This window comes from Cephus cinctus, unplaced genomic scaffold (assembly GCF_000341935.2).
Source record: "Cephus cinctus unplaced genomic scaffold, Ccin1 Ccin1_scaffold0882, whole genome shotgun sequence".
Classification (NCBI taxonomy): domain Eukaryota; kingdom Metazoa; phylum Arthropoda; class Insecta; order Hymenoptera; family Cephidae; genus Cephus; species Cephus cinctus.
Window position 1 is genome coordinate 13,409 of NW_014333463.1, and position 11,243 is coordinate 24,651.

The following is an 11,243-nucleotide window of genomic DNA, read 5'->3' on the forward strand; positions in this document are numbered from 1 at the left end:
CTTTATACAGAACGCAATACTCGTGCTCGGGGCCAGTGGTGCCCTCGAGCCAGGTTGTGGGGAGGAATTTATTGTAACATTTTTGTTACAGTTTTTTACTTTGAATTAAATTTGGAGTTTTAACTGAATTTGTATGGTATAAAAGATATTGTTTATAATCATTAAACGTGATTGTCTTTAGTGTGGATCCTTCTATCCCCTTAGCTCGCTTTTTAGCTTTGCCTTCTCCTAAAATTTTGAAAGATTATAATTTGGCTCGTAATCCTATAAATTCAGTCATAATTTTCTCATTGTTTTCATCCTTCATCAAACCCAATATTTTTTATTTGCTAGTGGTATACCGTAAACATTATCTGGGGGATAGTCTGAGGTATCGAATTTATCTAGATCACATTTGATATAATCATATATGTTCGGAACGGTAAAATGATAAAGAAGACTGTCAGTGTCAGTATACAATTTACCTTGGTTACCAAACGTATTCTTTATGTAATTATAATGGAAGTTATAAATATATATTTTGGAGAGATCGAGAATGGAAAATCTTGCATATATTGGCTTATTAAATTAAATCTTAACACGACTTAACTCGATTATTATCATATCTTCGTTGAAGACAGTGCAGCTATGGAAATTTGGTTTCGCTATAAGAGCCTTTGCTCCATACCTTCCATCCCATTTCGTAATGATTCTAACATCTTTTTGTTTTCTTACATTTTCCATTGACTTGCCAAAAACCGCATTATTCATAAGTTTAAAGTTCTTTTAAAAATCATTATTCGACTTTTTTCTCATTTCAGTGTTTAAATTTATGTACTTCTTAAGCCATGGCGACTGTCTAAATTTTAGAACACGGTGAATTTTTTTTAACTTCATACCTAATCTCAAACACTGTTTCAAATTTCCATAATGAATTATATATCTTTCTTTTGGGAGAAGTGTTTCATTAATTTTGATTTGTTAGAACCTGGAGGAGTATACTGGTCTGGACATTGTGGTAAATCTCTATGGAATTCTTGAAGTTCAATTGGATATTCTATATCAACTTCGAGTATATAGCCCGTAAGAGGATCATCGGGAATATTGCAAATACGTAGTATTTCAAAATTTCCCTCCCACTCGAAGGAGTCAAATGGCAAAAATTGGCTCATAGCTGCGCCGTACAAGTTATTTACATCGTAGTACATAAGATACGATTCTTCTTTGCTTAGATCGAACTCTGCACCCATAAATCTGTTGTTCGCTTTGGCATATCTGTTTGAACATTGAGCTACGCCACCTCGAATTCCTCTCTCAAAGAATAGCAACATCTCTACGTCGGTTAACAACTCAAGTTAAATGCCAGTACACTTAAACATAGTATCAAAAATAAGGTCTGATGTAGTATAATAATGAAGAGGATCTAAATTGTATACAGGGTGTTTCGAAATTTCCTGACCAACAGCGTATGGCGGTATTCGGGAGGCACCACTGATCACGAAAATTATCTTCCTTTCTCCGGAAGGTCATAGTTTTTAAATGTGAGCAGGACAAAGTTGACCAATCAGCGAGGCATCAAGAGAAACGTAGGCACTGCGAACTCTGAGATTTCTTCCCTCGCTTTTGTTTCGCGGTGGCTTTGGGCAGGATGACGTTAGCCGAAGACATGCCTATTGTATATCACTCGCTGAGAACAGAAGTTCTCAATTGAGCAGTCAAGCACTAACTGAAAACTGCAATGTTCTATGATAATATCATTTGACTTACACAGATATCTCTGTGACGTCTTACGCAGATTATCCCGATCTCGATTTTCTTCCATTGATTTCCGGCGATTCATGCTAAACAATCGAGCACTTTTTGCAGCACTCAAACAATTATTTCCGTTTCTAGCATAAGTAGGTGAATCCATTCTTTATCTGATTTTTCTTTACTTAGATAAATTGGTACTATTTCATTATTACCCTTATTCTCATCACACTCAATTCCATAAACATTTATTGCCAAATCATTAATCTTTTCGAATTTTGGAATATCCTTTAACACTAAACCTACCGACATATTATATATACCTATTTCTACCGATGGCTGTCAAATGACCGCTTTTGAAATAAACATTATAGTCTTTTCCAGTTGATTGTAATTAATACAGAATTTAGCATAGTCGTGCAGTAAGTTCAAGAAAAATAAAAACCTGGAATTTAACAATTTTGATTAAAGTCTCAAAAGCGGTCATTTGACCGCTCTGGTAGGTTTAGTGTTAAACCAATGGGAAAATGTATACCTTCATACCTTAGCATTGAGCTAAAGTGAGGATACAAACGGATCCTGTCTACATGAACTTTTGCTGGATGAAGAGCTGCCGTAACGGTCCAGAGAAAGCAATACAGATCACTATTTCTAATGTTTACAACTGCTTTTCTATTTCGCACATCCTTTGGTAGTTCAATGAAGGTAGACAGGAGGCCAACGTGTATTGGAATATATTTGTTTATGTTCACCGCTAAGTTTATAATTTCAAGCAATGGCAAGCCTGATTCAGTTTCTTGAAAGTCTTCAATTTTAGTCAGTATTTTTTCGTGCACATTTGTGTTGAACCAGTCGCTGATATCAGTGGATGGTAGAATAATTTCATTCTTATTGTTAGTATTAAAGAACTTTAGTTCTTCGACAATTTCACTACCTTTCATAGTCTCGAACTTACAGAACAAATCGACGTTTACTTTCAAATTTTCCTCCTTTCGAAGTGCGTTTTTCACTCTAACAATGAACAGGTTTGTTGCATCATTCAGGATACGCTCGAAGTCCTTGTGTCGCAAGTTTACAATTACTCCATTCCTTATTCTCTCCCTGAAGGCAGATTTCAACTCATCCCAATGCACTCTGTCACTGCTTCTCTCTCTCTCTCACCGTTCCTTCACCCCTTTTTTGAAGTTGTTGTTTAAATTTCTCATTCAACGATTTAAGTATTCCAATGGTTGTCAAGAGTTTGGTTTTCTCTCCGATCGTGAGCGTAACGTTCCTCAAAATTTTGTTCAGAAGTCGAATATTTTGAGTGCCAAATTTCGTCCATTTTTCAATTTCTGCAATCCATGATCCCTTCTTTAGAAGTTCATAGGCTCCTTCCATAATTTCGATCAACTTTTTACATTTCGCAGAATCCATTATGGTGACACCAATAATTCACTTGAGCGTTTGAATAACCATGGTCGCTGCACATCATCGAAGGGTCTTTTATACGAAGGTTTCAAGATTTCCCTGGAATTGTTTTGCATCGGTTTGAGCGATAGACACCTACCCGAATTGCGCACTTTGAGCTCGAACTCTAAATCAAAAAGTTTCCGGCGGGGGGCTCCCATTCGAAATTTGCACGAAGGCTTCCTGAAATCGAATGACTAATGAGAGCCGACAAATTTCCCGGAATCGATGCTGCTGCTGCATCCTCGATGCGCAATTCTACGAGATAACGTTCGAGGTCAAACAGGCTGAGGGCTGCCGCCCGAAACCTGCACGGGGTCCGTCGAAGCTTCTAGAAGGTTCTCCGGGGTGGGGGGCAAAGGGTTGTCTCTCTCGTATTTTAGGTGACAGTTTTTACAGATATAGGATGTCGAGGTATTCCTCTCCGTAGTTTCCTGTATCTAAGTGTCAGTCATGGAAGTGCAGGGTATCTCAGAGAGGAAGGTTCCCGTTGCGTTCGGGACCTTTCCTCCCTAAGATTCTTAATAATTACTTTGGATTTTGCAATTGGTCATTGGACGAACGGGGGATAAAAAGAGATACAGGAGGTTGGCTAAAAAAGGGCGCAAAATACTAATACTAACATGCATGCAACACATCACTCGGCTTCGCGTTATCGGCTGAATCGACTCCGTCCAGCGATCCAGCCAATCCCAGAGGCCCTGGAGGCTCACCAAGGAATGCCGTGGACCGAAAATCATGAAGACACCACCTCGAGCCAGGACACGTTAAGTGAGAGTGTGCGAATAGTGAGCTTTGAGTGCAATTTATAATTTGAGATATTGTGTGTACGAGCTGCTGAATGAGTAATATTGCGTTTGATTGAGATTTCCCTTTGGCTATCTTTCCCATGCCAACTTTCTTTTTTGCGCCCTTCATATTTTATAGATCCCTTCTGAATATTAGTGAGCCATCTAACGAGGACCGGCATTTTCCACTTTGAATTTTTGGACTTCTGACCGGCCTTCTGCCGATAACGCGAAGCTGAGTGATGTATTACTTGTGGATTAGTATTAGTATTTTGCACCATTTTCAGTCAACCCCCTGCAATCCTGTCTCTCCCCCGTTCACTTTTGGTAATATTGCAAATCCGAAATAATTATTAAGATTTTGTGTTCAGCAATCTTCTCCCTGAGATATCCTCCTCTTCCCCCCTGCTAGCCGTGCCATCGAATTAAGTAAAGTAAATATTCGAGGATCTCATGAGGTCACTCGACGGTGCTACACCGTGACAGTAGCTAGCGCCTAGCTATTGGTTTCGAGAACTATCTAGTGCCAGTAAGCCCTCCTTCCCTGACTTCCCTTTTCATCGACCCTTGTAAAGCCCCGTCGCGACACTGCGTGCTCCCAAGCGAGCCCCATTAGTGCTATTGTTTTGATCCTGCTCAGTCTAGTTTGCGTATTTTGTATTTTGAGATTATTATATTGCGAATCCTATTATCTTTTGGTTTGTTTTCTTTGTGTATCGGCAGTTTACATTAATTATAATTTCTCTTGCATTATACCTAGGGTTCCCTTCTGTCGCTTACGCTCTTCCTTGTTGCGATTGATGTTTTTGCGTTGACTCTTACCCTGAGCTGACACCAATCCAGAAATAGGTCACAACGAATGTAGAACAAGAGTTCCCTAAGAAATGTCACCAATCAATTATTTGAATAATTAATAAGGTATAAACCAACGTCGTGTCGTAAGATACGAGCAAAGAGGAACGACGTTTCCGTACGCAAATCTACCAGTAACAATTAAAAATAAATAAACAAAGCCATGAAATAAAATCTAAAAGAAATTAACGAATCAGAATCTTATAATGCAATTTTATAAACACAATTACCAAGAACAATTGCGAGTATCGAACACACGAATGAATAGAGCGGAATCTAAGGTAAATTATACAATCAAGATCTTATAACGCAAATTCACACATAATATACAGAATTCTGCACTTTATCTAATAAAATTTAAAAGGATTGCTGTGTTTACTAAATCAGCTGACAAGTAGTCTTCTGTCCGGTTTACCGTTTTACCAATATTTACAATATTTGGCTTAGTAACACGGACCTATTTTCAAGAAGCCTAATATAAAGATCTCGCGAATTCCCCTCTGTGAATTTAGATTTTTCCTTGACTTCTAAACCCGCGTATTCTACCCTGCTGCGAATAGTCTGAATACCGGGATCAGTTCCGGAGACCTATTTAGTCCTGAACTTATCAACCAACAAATACGTAAACCCCTAGTTGATTTCCAAAAGCACACCACCCGAATACATCACCCGAAACGCGACCGACAAGATTACGTGCAGCGTGGAATGAATAGGACTTCGCATGCAATAGGATTTGACATACTTCATTACACAAATTCTTAACATTTCTCTTTGATACGACATAACGGACCTTCAAGGTCCCCACCGGGTTAATAAGTATCGAGATGGATCGATCGTGCAAACGTAAGGCGACTCGTGCTATTTGAATTGGAGATCCAGCAACTAAATTTACGGTCCCGTATATCTCGACCAATTATTAAATTTTCAGTTTGTCCGCTAGCATGCCCCAATGGCGTGGAGGTGTTAGGCCTTAGCTAGTGAAACTGCTAAGGCGTAGATATATCTAATTGTGGGCTACCATTTAACGCTAGGCGTATCTGTTTCCTGTGAAAGTGGGGGATGTAATGCCGACGAATGAGAGCGACGTGTAGATATACAGATTGATTATTTATTGTAGGTAAGATAAGTTGACTTACAATGGCTGATATGTTTGAAAGAGTTGATATTGCACTTCACTGAATTCTTTTTGTGGAAATCCGTCGTCTGTTACACTCGCGATAGATTTAATAGAACGCTCATCGCGATGACTTCCCTGGCCCTCGGGTGGGAAGGCTTGGTCACAAGGATCCGAAGACACGTAAAATACTACCAGCGGAGGAACAAGCAAGACTCGATGATTTAGACGGTGACTCCTAGACGAGTTCCGTCTGTTGCCAGGATTCGCGAAAGATTGCCTATTGGTTCCGAATACTGTAGGTGCATTAGCTCCAATTTTTGGGATAATGCACCGCAATATTGATGATCTTGCAGAAAGAGTCTTGCTTCATTCCTCGCGCTGGCATGTAGTGTGAACGCGTGGCCTGCTACTCAGCGTTCCAGGAATTACATGAGGCAATCAAAAAGTTCGATGTGCCGAAAAGAATTTACCGATTGCATTTACTTGAGTAGATCCGCTTTGGGATATAACAGAGGAATATAGTACTTCGGCCCAATAAGATTTGCGCTATCCCCGAATCCGGTTGATTCACGCACAATCTTCCATTGTTCTCCTCGATCCTAGAAAAGTAGATCCCGGCATCTTTTCCTCTTCTGGGTGGTTGCAGCGTCCCTTCTGAGATCCTTTGAAGTAGTCAGGGCTGTTGTTAGTCCCTCGTGGGCCCTTTTGCGTCCTAATATGTTGTCGATTCCTTTACGGAACCGACTCCCATTTGCAAAACACAAAATACATACCCCGAAGGGAATTAATAATAATTCCTATTGATAATGTCAGTCTATGATTGACGCAAATCTTATGTTACCTTGCAGACCTCAGAGTGCAGCTATGAGTTCGTCTATTCTCTAATCTTTTTGTAACGTGCACAAAGTGCCACGTCACAATATTTAATGATAATAAGAGTAATATAGTAATAGTAATAACAAAAACAGTGTTTATAATTGCGGGGCAGGGACTTCATCGCCACATTACGATTGTATCCCGAAACTCTATATGTATAATAATCGATACAACCGGTGCACGTTGCAGATGCATACGCATGCATGACGCACCGCGCGCAGAGCATGCACACCCCCGTATCTACATCGATCTCCGTGTTTACGAGTAGGTAGTGCAATACTAGTGGGGTGTACACAGTTCACGTTTCGGGTGGTTGCATGCGCATGTACCCGTAATACAATTCCAAATTAGAGGGAGTCCAAATATTCGTTCTCCGGTAGCTGTATGCCATCTTGTAGCGGTTCCTTAAATGGACCCTCGACCACATAATTTATATTTTTAAAAATTTGTAAATGTAATATAATTTTTTAAATCAAATAAACGTGTACAAGATTAAAAATTCTTACACTTAATGGTCTAGTAGTAGTAGTAGTAGTAGTAGTAGCAGCAGTAGCAGCAGTAGCAGCAGTAGCAGTAGTAATAGTAGTAGAGGCGTTTAATCGTTTATTCGGTAGAGCAGAGTAGCAGTTTTTTTGAATTGCCTAGAAATAAGCGTAAACGCTATATTAAATTATAATGCTAAAAAGCAAAACAGAAAGAAAAAATGTTTTAAACTTACTGTGGATATTAGATCCTTACTATTTACATTTTTTTCCAGTTTATAACATCTTCAAAAATAAGTAGTGGTGATGTGTTTGCCCTTCTATCGTCATCGGGGTACTGAACAGGTGCTGTGTTGATGGATCATGGAGAATCATTCAGTCCAACTTCATCAGTTGACAATATTTCGCCATAAATGTTCAAATGACGAATATCGTGCCTTTTCATCCTTTTTCTCTAGCCATTAAGAGCTTGTTGTAAAAGTCTGCCTTTTGCCAGGAAACAGTTTCGCGAGAGTCATAGCCTGTAAAATTAGGATTAAAGAAGAGAGAGAGAAGAAATGTTATTTTTGCAAATATCTGTGCGCAAGATGATTCATTAAAGGTTCATTAAAGGTCCTGCCAATACCGCCATATTCAACAAATGTTGATTTGAAGACAAAGCATACATACCTGTTACGGGCAGTCTCTTTTCCCTGATTCGAGTAAATCATAAGAATAAAGTCGTATTTATTTTATCATACTCTGCTGGTTTCATCGTTTTACGAGTTTTCATTGCACCACAGAATTAGGTCGTAAATCGTTCCAAATTAGCTTGATTCTGACGCCAATCTCCTACAGTGGTCTCTGCAATTCCATAATCGGCTGCGACATTGCGAATAATTTCGCCCCAATCAAATCTTTTTACTACTTGTAACTTCTGTTCTACACTCACTATAATCTTTTTCCTTTTTTGAGTCATCACGATGTTCTACCATTGACTTCAGGATTGGAACTGTTCCAGTAATAACTCGCAATATAAGAACGAAACTGGCTCATGCAAGTTTATGCCTGTAAGAAATAATGTAGCAGCTACGGGCTACTCCGCGCATAGGCATAACTGTCACATCCGTTTTATCAGAGTTTTTCCGTGTTATTCACGCATACACCTCGGCTAATGCAGAGTGCTCGAATGAGTTGGGTGTTTCGGTTAATGCGGGGCCTCGATTAATCGAAGGTCGAATGAACGAGCTTCTACTATACCAATATTTGTCAGAGGGTGGTTGTCTTTACGATGAACTTAACGTATCCAAATGGAAGTTAGGAACAAAGAGCTTTACAATTTTGATAAAATAACTTACAAATACCAATTCAAGCAGGTTAATGAATCGGTCGCCCCAACGTCTACGTTCTTGAAGAAGAGAGGATATTCTGCGTTGTCTCCTAGGATACGTTGAGGGTCCGCTGTTCACTATTTCGTCTACGGACGTGCCCTAGGGAGCCTACTGTACTAGTGGTCTGAATTGTACACTTGATGGATTTACAAGAAGAACTAGTTATCTGCATTTTACAGTGAAGGTCTCAAGCTTCAGGTAAAAACACTGGACCTCCTCTTTTGTCGGTTATTGAGATGGTGTGGTCGCGGATTTTCGAAGGTTGCAGGCTATTAGACGCGAGCTTCCGTAAAGCAGAACATTTCTAAGGTCATCTGTGCGGAGTTGCTAAATGCGGCGGGTAGGATTTCGTAGGTACAGTTAATTAGATTTTTCTTATTTCTCAGAACAAAAATGATGTTATGCAACTCGAATTCCATTGATTTATATTCATGTCCTATTGGTATAGTACAGTCATACCCCGAATTTACGTTGTAATTAGTTCCGCGATAGATGACGTTAGTCAAAACGACGTAAATCGAGGGATGACTATACAGGGTGTTCCGAAATTACCTGACCAACGGGGTATGGCGGTGTTCGGGAGACACCACTGATCACGAAAATGATCTTCCTTTTCTCCGGAAGGTCATAGTTTTTAAATGGGAGCAGGTCAAAGTTGACCAATCAGAGGGAGGTGTCAAGAGAAACGTAGGCACCTACGAACTCTGAATTTTCTTCCCTTGCTTTTGTTTCTCGGTGGTGTTGTGCTGGGAGTCTCCCGACCCCATTGAGAAACGCCAGGCCAAGTAGTTCACGCGTGTAGCAATGCGCTAAGTCAGAACTAAAGGCGGCCTGGCAACCAATATGTGGAAATCTAAAAATCGCATAGTAATTACTTTTCGGAAGTCCAGCTTATGGCTGCACGTCCGAAAACGGACAGTCTACAATTAAAATCCGAACGGATAAGGTGGCCTCGTGGAGTAGACTCGGTACAGGAAATAGGAGGACCGAACGGTGCCTATATTTTCGAAGTCGACGTACGTCGACCTACTGTACAACACTCTTGATTGTTTCAATAAACCTTCTCTGTTTTGTTGTATTCACACGAGTTTCAACTCCTTAACCGGCAATGATTCCAAAAAATTACCTTAGCCCTAACCTCTCGAACGAACTCCTTCATCACCGAGACGTTACGGCACGACAAATTTGGTGGCAGCGGTGGGATCTTGCCAAAGTGAATTAGCGAATCGGAAGTGTCTGAAGTGATAAAGCAGCCCGAATGGGAATTAACCGGAAACGGTAAACGAAACCCAGAGCTGAACTTGACACACACTCGTTGGGACAAATAGCCTGGTAGGATTCAACACGCGGTAGTTGAATCAGAAACAAGGTCAGGCTCGATAAGAAACGTCGAGGAACGGACGGCAAAACGCTACGCGGTAAGCGTCTTTGCAAAGAGAAGTCGCGCAAATGTTGCCGACACACGAGATCACACCAAGGGTCAACGACGCCCGGAAGGACGTCCACGACTGACAGCGGGATCCAGACATCGCCGCTACCGGGATCAAGACGAGTACGAGTTAATCGACGACAGCTACCAACGTCATCCCGAAGGGTCAACGCCACGGAGTGGAGCATCATCCTGTAAGTGGCGGTAACCAATTTATAAAGCCTATAAAATTTCCAAAGCCAGTAGGTAATCTAGTCGGAATTGTTCTCACCGATAGTTGTCTCTAAATAGCTAGTCGCGGTAAAACCCTGACTCACTTCGCGCGAGTCAGCACATGCCGGGCGATACTAATCCGCGCCCCTTACGTAGGGAAGGCTCGTTGGAATCACCTTTGGATAGGGAAAACGTTAACGCCGTAGCCGGATTAGAAGCCGCGGTCGGAGATATAACCTTTAGAGCTAGGAGAGCACTACAAACTCTCTCGCCGTCAGGACGCCTACCCGCGGGTCGACAGGCGGCTATCTCGGGTAGCTTAAACGCTCAATTCGGGGTAGTTTCGTGAAGGGGATCGGCCTTCGACGAGTACGACGACACTCTCTTGGACCGACTGGGCGATATGGCCTCCGGAAGACAGACTCCTCCTCCGGGAATATCAGATTCCATGGTGAACGAGGAAATCGCGCGTCTACGCGGGCGGACTGCCGTCTCAGATCCCGTAAATGCAGTAACCATGGCTCGAGGCCTTTCCCCCAATGCAGCACTTATGAGTCGCGAAAGACGACCCATACGGACGCCTAACCACGACCCAGCTGACCTGGGAACGTATCTCGATGGGGAAGGACGACAAGACGAGGTCTTTGAGTCGCAGAGACGCCGGTCAGAGCATACTCCGAACGCGAGAAGAGATTTGGCGCAAACCCTCAACGAAGTAGGAGCCGACGAGTACGAACTCATAAACGCCCTACAAGATCAGATTAGCGCGCTCACCAGACGCTTAGAACGGCTCGAATCCGAACGGGACCTGAGGACCAGGCCGAGCTTAAGGTTACGGCCGGAATCCGCAAGAGAAAAGCGAAGCATACCCTCGACCGTAGGACCACAGAGGTTAGATATAGGGTTAGCGTTGAAAAACATCAAGACCTTCGATGGAAG

At 41.6% G+C, this 11,243-nt stretch overlaps 1 long non-coding RNA gene across 1 annotated transcript; it reads right to left on the reverse strand.

Moving 5' to 3' along the window:
* Positions 1–5,919: 5,919 nt before the first annotated feature.
* On the reverse strand, positions 5,920–9,205 carry LOC107271069. Its single transcript, XR_001538507.2, has 3 exons — positions 7,962–9,205; positions 7,529–7,813; positions 5,920–7,451 (listed from the first exon to the last, which is right to left on the reverse strand). It is a non-coding gene; the product is annotated as an uncharacterized LOC107271069 (long non-coding RNA).
* Positions 9,206–11,243: the final 2,038 nt, after the last annotated feature.